The following is a 12195-nucleotide window of genomic DNA, read 5'->3' as shown; positions in this document are numbered from 1 at the left end:
TCCCATCTCCCGGTATGGGCATCGATGGTACACATGGCCGGCTTCTCCGCAGTGATAGCTGAGCGGGCGATGTCTGGGGCTCGCCAAAGGTCCGTCTTCCTCGTGTAGGTGCGCTGGGCAACATGTGGGCATGCATGCGGCGGCGGCGGCGTCGGATGACGGAATTGCGGCGATGCAGGGCCCTGGCGCGGTCGCGGAGGAGGACCTCAACGGCGTGCGACGGCGGCGTATGTCATCGCTTCTGGCTGGGGCTGCTTTAATTGTGCTTGAACCTCAGGAACTCCAAGCAATCACTGCCCCTCTTCTCTCACGGTGTCAGCGATCGAGGCCACTTGAGGCTGCGACGAAGGCAAGACCTTGCGCAGTTCTTCGCGCACAATGGCCCTGATGGTCTCGCGCAGATCATCCGTGGCCAGTGATTGAATTCCTGCGTGGTTGGTAGAGTCCGTGCGGTGGTTGAGTTGCCGGTTCCGCATTTCGAGTGCCTTCTCGATGCTGGTGGCCTCGCGAAGGAACTCTTCTGCGGTCTTCGGTGGGCTTCGTACCATTGCACGGAAAATTCTTCCTTCACACCACGCATGAGTAGGCGGACTTTCTACTCCTCGGGCACATCCGGGTCGGCGTGGCGGAACCGACAGCTCATTTCTTCTGTAAAGATGGCAACGTTCTCGTTAGGTAACTGCACTCGGGCGTCCAGCATAGCTTCGGCCCTTTCCTTGCGCATGACGCTCGTAAAGGTGCGCAGGAAGCCGCTACGGAACAGGTTCCATGTAGTCATGGTCGAGTCCCAGTTCTCAAACCACGTTCTGGTGGCGTCTTCTTAAGCGAAGTGTACATGCCGCAGCTTGTCGTCGGAGTCCCAGTTGTTGAAAGTGGCGATTCGTTCGTAGGTCTCTAGCCAGGATTCCGGGTCTTCAGTAGCTGCTCCACTGTGATGACCCTAATATGGGGGCAAAGGTTCGTGTACTCAATGGTTCGGTTGGTTCTCTTAGGCGGAGCCTCCGAGAACCCAATTGAGGACAAAGCCGTTGGTTTGAACACACACACAAAGACTTTTAATCAAACGAAAAAGAGGCATAAAGTAAATAGAAGGAAACAGAAAGCGTGCCTAAAATAAACACTCAAGCAGACATTGCGGCACGGAAAACATAGAGGGCTTGCATGAGGTTAACGAGTGCGCGAGTCCGGGCTTGCCACGAGGGCGGGGACGCGTCACAGTCTCGACGTGGCGACGCGGCGACAAGCTGGCGAAAGGAGTGGTGCCGGTCTCACCATAGGTCGCGGTGTAGGCTGACCGACCGGGCGACCGGAGCGCGCCAGCTCTGGCTAGGCGAGGTAAAGTGGGCGGCTTGGTGGCAGGAGTGGACGGCGGCGGCGTTCTGGCCGGGCAGCTGGAGGTAGAGCTCGGGCCCGTAGCCCGACTGCTCCTGTCTCGCCCACGGCGCGGAAGCTCGAACGCCGGCCTCGAGCAGCAGGCGGCACGACAGACGGGGTGGCGTTCTGGCCGGGCAGCTGGCGTAGAACTCGGGCCCGAAGCCCGACTGTTCTCGTCCTTATTTGAAGTAGAAGCTTAGCGCAAAAAAACCACAGACACAAGGAAGACAGACAAGGACAAGCGCTGTGGTTTTTTTTGCGCTAAGCTACTACTTCAAATATGGACGACCAACTAGCCCAACAGTCAACTCTTCTAGAATTCAGTTCTCGTCCTGCCCACTGGCGCAGAAGCTCACCGGCGTTGAGGAGCTGACGGCACGCTCGGGTAGACGGGCGACGCACAGGAACAGGTTGGCAGGAGGCCCCGGTCGGGTGAAGTCCTGGTGGGCTCGGGTCCGGAACCCAACCGCCCGTCTTCAACGCCCGCTCCGGTGGTTGACCTCCTCCTGCCGTCGCTTCCAGGCACTCTCCTGGCGTCTCCCCTGCGTCTCCCCTGCGTGTCCTTGCGTGTCCTCCCTTCTGCCAGCGCACCACGCTTTTTCTTTTGGTCTGGCCGATTTGGCATTCTCGGATTGGCTGCCCGACGCCCCGTGGTCTCTTCTAATTGGTTGCTTTTCTTTTTGTTGTCTTTCATGCGCCGCGCGTTCTCGTGCCGGACGCTCTTCGGCGTCGTTGTTTTCCTTCTTCCACCTCGGCGTGCGTGCACTCAGTGTCGTCTGCTCTTGACCGTCGCGATCACCGCACCATGTCGCGCACCACACATCACATCCACAGAAGCTCGGTGGGTCCCGATGTTGTTGCAGGATAACGGGGGACGCTGGGGCAGCCATTGAGGCTGTCTTGGCTACCATCTTTTCTGTCGTCTCAGGTAGAATTCCGTGCTCTGGGGCAGTCCTTGCAGTCTGCGGCTAGCACACTGGTCTTGGGCTGTGTGGGTTATGTTCTCGGGCTTCGGGCTTGGATCGCGGCGTTGGGGGGTGAGGGGGGGTTGGGGACATGAACGCAGAAGCACCTTCACCAGATGTCATGCGCTGTAGTGACGGTGAAGAAAGGAGCCAAACTGAGAAAGGCGAAACTAGCGTTTTATTGGGCGAACTTGTGCCCTCAAAAACAGGCTGCACTCAAAGAACGGCGACAAAGGTGAACACAGTCGGCGATCGTCGAAAATCTGATGAGCGGGTCAAGCGCGTCGGCTTTTATACATCAGTCGTCGAATGTTCTAGAGTAATCACTGGGACCGGCATGCCTTCCACAAAATTCTGCATTATTGGCGTCGCGCACACATGCAACCAGGTTACACAAGGTTCAGTCACAGACGGCGAATGGAAGCAACGATAATATCTCAGGAACTTCCAATACACGCAGGCGCGTCCTGCGCTGTGCGATAACATTTGTTAGGCGGTGAAACGGGTCGCCCGATAAGGACAAACAAGCACACCCGTCAATACCATCAACTTCAAGTGCATCACATTTGTAATTTTTCGGTGACACCTCCCGCCTGAAACTCTCTGGAGATGTCGTGATGAATTTAGACAATGATTTATTTATTTATTTATTTGTTTACATTACCCCTAAGGGCCCTCACACGAGGGTATTAATAGGGGGGGGGGCACAAACATGAAATATACACAAGAAATAAAACGACATCGGATAAATATATACACAAGGAGCATAAAATAAATAGATATGAAAAGGGGTATAAGCACTTCGTCATGAAAACACAAGAAAATTTTACATATTATGTTAATATGTGCAATATATAAGTAACATCTAATGTGCTACCACTAACCGTTTTCTTGCAACATAGTTTGGAAAGATGGTAAGCTAACTTCAGTAGCTATGCGTGACGGTGGGTTATTCCATTCTATTATTGTGCGAGGAATAAATGATTTTGCGTAGATCGTTGAGCGGCACATTATGCGTTTTACTTTGTTAGCGTGGTCACGGCGCGGGAAAACTGCAGGGGGTGGTGAAAAGAAGTAATCGTGAAGCGTGAAATGGTGATAAAGTTTATGAAATAAGGTTAGGCGAGCAAACTGGCGTCGACGTGATAGTGATTCCAACTCGGCACGTTGTTTTAGCGATGTGACGCTGGTGAAGCGTGAATAACCGGAAAAGATGAAGCGAACACCACGGTTTTGCAGAGATTCAATGTTGTCGATTATGTATGCTTCATCGGGATCCCATATGGCAGAAGCATATTCAATTTTTGGGCGGATCAGTGTGATATAAGCAAGCTTTCTTAAGTGTGAAGGTGCGTGCTTGAGGTTACGCTTAAGAAGACCGAGTGCTCGGTTAGCTGATGCTAAGATGGTGTTTGTACGGTAATGCCAAATTAAGTCAGACTGAAGATGAAGGCCAAGATACTTGTAAGTTGGCGCAAGTTCTACTCTAGCACTATTGAGAAAGTAGGTGGTAGGAAGTCGAGTGGAATGGTTGGTAAATGACATTAGCTTGGGTTTAGACGTATTTAAAGACATTAACCACGAAGATCACCAAGCGGTCACCGCATCAAGATCGGTTTGTAAGGAAAGTCGGTCAGCGTCATTACTAATATTACGATATATAACACAATCATCTGCGAATAATCGAATTCGAGATGAGACGCATTTGGGTAGATCATTAATAAAGATTAAGAAAGGTAGGGGACCGAGGACGCGGCCCTGGGGGACTCCAGATGTTAAAGGAACAGAGGAAGAGTTACAGCCATTAGCACAGGTAAATTGTTGTCTGTTGGAGAGAAAATCTTTAATCCATGCAAGAACGTTTGGGTGAATTTTTAAGTGTGGTAATTTGATTAGAAGCCTGTGATGAGGAACGCGATTAAAAGCTTTAGAGAAGTCAAGAAACACTGTGTCATCTTAGAATCCTTCGTTAAATGCGGAAAATATATCGTTAGTAAATCCGCCGAGCTGAGTGTCGCATGAATAACCCCTGCGAAATTCTCCATAGCAACGTTGTTTCTCAGTAGATACTTGGATGCGAAGTTTAGTTGATCTGGTGAAGCACTGCTTGATTTTTCCTTTTGTAATTTATCCCTTTAAGCTGCCTTTTCAATCTCAGCGTTTCCCGAAAAATCCTGGGATTCTTTTTTTCTTTTCTTAACAATACCTGGTACATATTTTTCAGTGCTGTCATTAACAATACTCTTAAAGCATTCCCATGGTTCCTGCACACCTACAATATTTTCTGAAAGTGGATCTGAGTAAATGAAAAGCGTGTCTGTAATTGAGACATCATCGGCTTGGGAGAAGTTGCGGAATCGGTCAACATTACAGCTGTCATTCCAATTCATATTATTTATTGTCATTAACACAGCCTCGTGATCCGATGTACCGGGAATAAAGCGCACTTAGTTTGACTACTTATGGTTCCACTTGCAACGAAGAGGTCCAGGATTGTTTGAGAATTACCCTGTATTCTAGTATAGGTACAAACTAACTGTAATAAATGTAAAGAAAAGGCAATGTCTAGCATGGCCTCTCCTAAGCTGTTGTGATCAATTTTGACCGACATCGTTTCCCAATCAATACTTGATGAGCTAACATTTCCCGAGCGAATAATAATGTCACCGGGTTTCACATGCTCGCTCATGTGTAACTTCAAAGAATCCAAAACTTCAACACCAGAATTAGGAGGTCTATACAGAGCGGCTATGACATATCGTATATTTTCAGGGTAGGTCTTCCGAAAAATGCATTCAACATTTAATATAGCAGGCATTTTTAAGAGCTTAGTGTTATCCTTGCAAAGGATGGCTACACCTCCACCCCTGCTACCCCTGTCTTTTCTGAATGCGCTATACCCTAGTGGAATGAACTCGCTATTATATATTTTTTCAGTTAACCATGGCTTCGTCAAGACAACAATATCTGGGTTATACGACAAAATAGTTCCCTCTAACTCTGTACGCTTGTTTATAACACTCCTAGAATTTACACTTAAGTATTCCTAAAGGGTCACGCTTGGCTTATAGTCTGTTAGATTTGAGGACCTGATTTCTTCAGCTTATAACGGGATCTTCTTTCAGCATTCCAACTAAACAAAGTCCTGTTGATGCTCAACTTATTGTAAAGCAGCTTTACTTTCATGCTTTTCTGCCTTTCTTCATTAGAACTCTCCCATAAAAGCGTCCGTGTGTCACGTACTCGTCTAGAAAAGTCTTCAGATAGTGACAGTTCACTACGTTTTGTTTATGCGATGCTCTTAACGGGGCATTTTTTTCTCGGTAGCCAAAAAATGTTTGAATCACAAAACCGGTTATCTGATAGATAATCACGAGTTCACATATATCTACTAACCTGTAGCATGAAGCAAAAGGGACTGCTCAGCATGTTGCCGGGATTACTGCCGACTCACCCACTGGAGAAGCACAGCTCGTCGGGTGCCTTTTAGCTGTCCGATGGGGCATGTGACTAGACGTCACCGTTTTTAAGGCGATATCCGGACTTGTGACGCATGGAAAACTTTGTCCATTCATGATGCCGCATTCACCACGTGTCGATGAAAGCACTGCAGTGCCGTGGGCCATGCCCACCAGCGTTGTCGACGCAGCGCAGGCGTTAGTGGAAGCTTTGTTTGCGAGAATATAAACCGCAACCTGTAGCATGAAGCGAAAGGCCCTGTACACCATGTTGCCGGGATCGCTGCCACCTCGCCCAAGTTTCAAGATGGCGAGTGTTCTTGGGAACGGTAGAAAGTGAGCCAGACCTGTTTACCAATATGATAAAGGCTGATGTGTGCTTGTATAACTTTCTAATGGCGGACGAGGCATATTGTCCTGACGACTACGGCGACAGCGTCCTAGAGGAGACAGTGCAGAATGGCGAGTGGAGGCAGACGGTAGCTCAAGTTGGCCCTCCGGGTGAATCGCCAGCTAGCAACCACCGGATAATGCTGCCATGGCTTTGAGAGATGATATTGCTGATTACTTTGTGTCTGAAGAAGGCACCTTGCCGTGGCAGTTGAGCGTTGTGAGACGCAGATAGGCTTTGGCGCTCATTGCTTAAGGCACAAGCCATGCTTTCTCACAGCTGCGTTGTACAACATTGCGCGTAGGACATTAATTTCTCAAACACGATCGTGGTTGAAGGCACGAAACTTGCCTTCTTAGAGTAGTATATTTCACATTCGCCGTGACACTCAGTCGGTGACTTTATCTGCCTTGTCACCAGTGCATGTTAACCTAAGTAGCTCGGAGCTCGGGTTGAACAGATTTTCCCTACCAAATAAGCGTCTTGTAGCAGAGGGGATATGAACATTACTTTAAGCCAAGAATTATGTTTTTGCTGTTTTTTATTGTATCAAAGTTACAGATACTTGTGTTCATATCACAGCCGGAAACTGTATTTTCTATAACATCTGGAATTGCGTAACCTTATCTCATTTACATATCACAAAAATTTGAAGTACGACATGACACACATTGCAATATTCGCATGATAAAATTTTGTTATCTGAATAAGAAAAGTGAATAAAAAACAACTGACTCCTAGGTTATCCTCACTTTGAGTACTATCTTTGTGGCTATCCTCCTCGTGAGTACTAGTATTGCATGAAACTTTACAGTGCACATTGACATGCAGGTCAAGCTGAAACTAAAAAAAATATGAATATAATGAAAACCTTAATATGATTGTAATAACAAAGACCGTTACCACATTAAATTATTCCAGACATACAGTACCAAACGGTGCAACACGTGTCTTATTTTAAGGCAGTGCGAGGAACAGCAGCCATCTGCTTTATTCTGAACGCAAGAGCGAGAATAGTTGCAAAGTTCGTGAATGATGAAACGTCAAATTCAGAAATAATTATCAATAGCCATACTTTGCGTCTGGCTGCTGCTTGCTGGTCATTCGGTTCAGGGTCATGCCTATGGACAAGCCAAATGACTGATCTTCGGCTATTTTTTTCTTGCTGGTGGCACAAGAATTGTTGCTCAAATACGTCGTTTGCTTTACGATTTTTTAATGTATTTTTCAATGACTCTTCTGTCGCCTGCACAGTGACTTCGTCCTCGTCATGTAGATCTGTGGCCCATTGAAAATCGTTCATGGTCGCAGTTGCTTCTCCCTGTTGGCGAAGATGTGCCTCGCTGTATCGAGGTAAATATTGCTTCCGCTACGGTGTCGTCGTCTACTGCTGATGGTACCTCCTCGAGGTTGCACGTGGTTCTACAGGGGAAAAATATCCCTTACTTAGAGAGTATATTGTCGCGTGGTAGTGACAAAAAGGATAAAAAAGTTCACATTTTAATATTTCAGATTAAAATTTGACCAACTACAACTCGGAGCCGTAGAATTTTGCGCCTAATAGTAAATTATCTAGGTTCCCTTGCAAACGTTCACGTACGACTTATTAGCGCACCAAACAATGATACTTAAAGTTTTTTTCACTTGCGGACTCCCATGATAGCCTGGAAAACTAGACTGCGGAACCTTGCTGGGATTATGATTATTGCACGGAAATAACGTAAAACAACCTCTACACATAAATTATCCCTCTTTATTTGTATACATATATATATATATATATATATATATATATGGTCTTTTCTCTAATTGAAATCACAAGGGAAAAACAAGCTGTAATGCTGTCGAAGCTGGCTTTTAATTTTGAGGAGCCAATCCCACCAGCGACGTCATGCACTAGCACCCTGACAGACCTGTACACATTTTCCCCATACCTACTGCGAACTCGCGATGTGTGCTTTGTGTTATAGCGTAGTGCGGCAAGTCGATAATTTTCCATTATCAGCTCGAAAGCTACACGCTATATCCTCCCTCTAATTGAAACATTTCTGCAGAACATGACGCGCCTCAATCGGAGAGAGTAAACAGTAGGTTTTTCTTCTCAATCTTTTACGTTGCGGTATATTGCAATTAAGCAGAAGTACAGCACTGATCTTTTGTCAGTTTTCTTTTTTGCGCGGTTGACATAGGATCACAGGTGCTATAGAGGATAAAGAGATTAACGTGGACCCTACCAAGCCGCTGTTAAATTTGCTTGATGCTCAGTTGGCAGGATAGAAGGGCGACATTTGAGCACAATCATGCAATGGTACACAGCATGCTATAACCCGAAATTGGGTCGAGTTTTCATTTCCATATCACTGGCCCCATGATCGAGCTACACCATGCACTGACATCAAAAGTGCACCGATAATTTCTTGCCTGCTGCTGGACCCTGCCGCACATGCATCTTCGTGGCTTGAGCTACCCCGCAATGCTGCACTGTTTTGAAACTAGCAAACAATTAAAGCGCGCGCGTGCACACGCACGCACGCACGCACGCACACACGCACGCACGCACGCACGCACGCACGCACGCACACACACACACACACACACACGCACACACAATCGTCTTCAGCGCGTGCATATTTAGCAGAACGGTATGTAAAGACTGAAATAACTCACTTTTTCGGGCAGCCACACTTCTTGTAGAATTCCATTTACTGCGCAAATTCCCACGTTAGCCTTGAAACGAAGCCGCTGCCGCTGCCGCTTTAGAGCCTTTGCCTCGCGGGTGTGGCGATCTCGCAGCCTTTTCCAAAGTTTCATGCATTCTTCGACTAAAAACCGCAGGAAATAAAAAACTACGTAATTACGCCTGCCTCAGCAGTGAATAATTCATTTCAGTATGACAAATCACGACTCAGTGAGGAAGATTACCTCAGTGAGACCGCACTGGTGGCGGATCGCTTCCCATCCAATTTTTTTTCTGGCTTGATCGCGGTAATCAATTCGTCTTGTTTCGTAAACGCACGCGTGGGAGCGGATTGCCTCGAGGAGCCGTTCGACCACAAATCCAAAGCTTCTAGCTTCACACACATTGTCGAACCAGCGCCGACTTCGCAGGTGGTCATTGCTTCTCTGACAGGTTACGGGCGAGGAATGCCGGGAACGCTTGCCCTACGCGGCCCGGCGCGGCCGGCGAAAAATATGAGCGGAACTATTGATGCGCGGGGGACGTTGGAACGTGCCCGAGGGCTCTAGTGATGCCGATTGCATCGTGTCCTAGAGTTTTCACCAGAACACGATAACCTCGCACTCAGACTAACCGAAGGCATACTTTCGCACCCGGGTAGCCCGGTCGACCAGCGCCATTTTATACTGGGATGCCAAAGTGTGTTCGTCGGCGACCAGTAGACATGGCAAGCGCCATCTCTAGGACTCCAATGTGCAGAAATATGCCCGTTCACGCGGATCCAAAGTACAAGAAGTCATCTGGGAAACATTGCGCCGTGTTGGGATGCCAAAACAACCAGCGACGATGGAGCAGGTTACTTAGCGCGGTTTGCGAAGACCACAACACACGTAGGGAATCGTGCCGGTGTAGTGTTTTCAGCTTGCACCGATTTCCATCAGCAACGAAGAACGCCAAGCTGCGCCACCGGTGGATAGCTGCAGTGAATAGGAAGAACTACCAACCCAGAGAAAATGCGAGCTGTGTATATTTTGGTGCCATGGTAAACTTTGCGCCCTACGAACGTAATATGTGCAACACGCAGGTTTGCTCCGAGCACTTTCTGGACAACAAGCTTACAAAGCAGAATCCCGGGCCGGTGGTTCGCCTTGGCTATAACAAAAAGAGAAGCCTTTTCATGTTTTCATTCATGCAGAGCTCCCGACGGTTAAGAGGCACAGTTGAGTTTGGGGTTAGCGATGCTTGCAGCTGGTACACGGCATGACCATTAAGCGTGAACGACAAGTCACAGGCAATAGAATATTGCCCTGCGGGTGAGCGTTATTGCAAGTGAAAGTAAAGCGAAGTCTGCTAGCCACGTAGCATGCGTCCACAAAAACGTCAACGACGACTAATCGTCGCCGAAGGTGTTCTTGCAGCGCACCTGTCTTTACAAGCTGGTGTTTCAGTGTCATTCGTAACGAATTAATTTGAGCCTCCTCAGCTCAAACCTGCGTGCGTGCTGTTATGCGGGGCAAAGTGCGAAACATTTACGTTAATATAGCGAGGAAAATAACGTGGTTATTTGTTGATGTATTTTGTAATGAAATTTTGCTCTTTCTCATCAGTTTCTTTTTTCAGCTTTTTTTCTAAGGGATCCGATAAGGCCTCGCACAAGCGAAGCAGTTGGTGGGGCTAATTTCTTGGAATGGAGGTGCGATTGTTGCCTTGTACCAAAGAGGTCGCTGATGATGCAGCTTCAAGTAGGGATGGTAATATTATGTGCCTTGTCATGGATTGTGCAACAACTGCAGAACACCTGCATCTGTCGTGCTCACCCTGTCATACGGGCTTTGATTGCACATGTAGTTGAACATTATAACCACTGTAGTTCCTCATTTTCCAATGAGTGCAGATTTAGCGTCGTGCGCTGCTTGTTCAAGTGCTGCAGGCTTGTGTTCTGAATGTTGTTTTTAAGTGGTTGCACGATACAATTGGCCTTGTGTATTTTCTATTTCATTTTGAAAGGACTTCATATCTTCCCAACACTTATGGCATAGAAAAGAACTACAGCCCTTCTTAATATAACATATAGTTGGTTTTCAATGGTCAGCTGGTGAAGGGCAGGCGTCTGCTAATCAGGCAGGCTGTAAGCCCAGTCAAACGAGCTGCCAGTGTGTTGCCGAACGTGGCCGACCCCGTAGTTACCATGACAAGCAAGATCAAATTGAAAGTGCACAGGAGAATGTACTGCGTGCTAGTGGAAGCCTAGGAACGTTGTATGCTGATACCCAAGCACTAGCTACTGCCTGTCCACAACAGGAGCAACAGATCACTCAGCAGCAAGGGCACACATCGGAGCAGGTAGCGTCTGTTCACCTACTTGCAGTAGATGCCCGGGGTGAAACAGCGTAAATAGGCACACTAGGTCACACTAAAACAAGTGTAGTAGAAGCTACAAGCACAGTAGAACTGTATAACTGCAAATTGCAGGAGTTGACATCCGAGCAGCTTGATATTGCCCCTGCTACATACGAGGTAGTGGTTGAAAGCACTGAGGAGGAACAGGCAGCCAAGATTTTTATTTTGAGACATATTATGATGCAGGGAATCTTTACACTGTTGAGCTGTCTACAGTGTCATCACTTTCAGAGCCCGAGCAAGCAGTAGTACCAATGGACGTTTCACTTGAGTGTGCGCAAAGAATTTTGCTTGAACACTGGTACTTTCCTTGCAGTGTGAAAAATGTTGACGCAGGAAACCAAACATCTTTTTGCAGTACAGTTTTATTACCACCTAGACAGTACGAGTTTTACACTGCATTGAGCTATTGTACCTTATGTGAATTAGTCAAACTTGTGGAGAGTAAGGTCAACACTCAATTCAATTTAAGCATTAGTGATGCTGTTCTGCTAACTTTGATGTGGCTGAGACTGGGCGTGCTCTATGCTGATTTCGCGTTTCGGTTTTCTATATCTTTATCTCTTGCTGGTAAAATTATTCGCACAGTTCTTCGAGCACTAGCTAAAATTTCCAGACGACATATGATCATCTGGCTACCTCGGGAGACCATACAGAGGTCACTTCCAAAAACATTCAAAGATAGCATGTACAAGAGCACTAGGTGCATAATATACCGCACAGAGGTGCATATGCAGCCCCCTAAGAAGCTGCATGTTCGTGCCAAGACGCACAGCCAGTACAAAGGCGAAAACACTGCAAAAATTCTAGTAGCAATGGCACCCAAAGGCTTCATTATGTTTCTATCTAAAGTTTATGGTGGGCGGACTTCTGATCAGTTTATTGTGCCGGACTCAGGATTTTGCGACAACCTCGAAAACTGTGATCGAG

The sequence above is a fragment of the Dermacentor andersoni genome, chromosome 4 (assembly GCF_023375885.2).
Source record: "Dermacentor andersoni chromosome 4, qqDerAnde1_hic_scaffold, whole genome shotgun sequence".
Taxonomy (NCBI): domain Eukaryota; kingdom Metazoa; phylum Arthropoda; class Arachnida; order Ixodida; family Ixodidae; genus Dermacentor; species Dermacentor andersoni.
The sequence above is the reverse complement of the archived record's forward strand: the minus strand, read 5'-3'. Positions refer to the sequence as shown.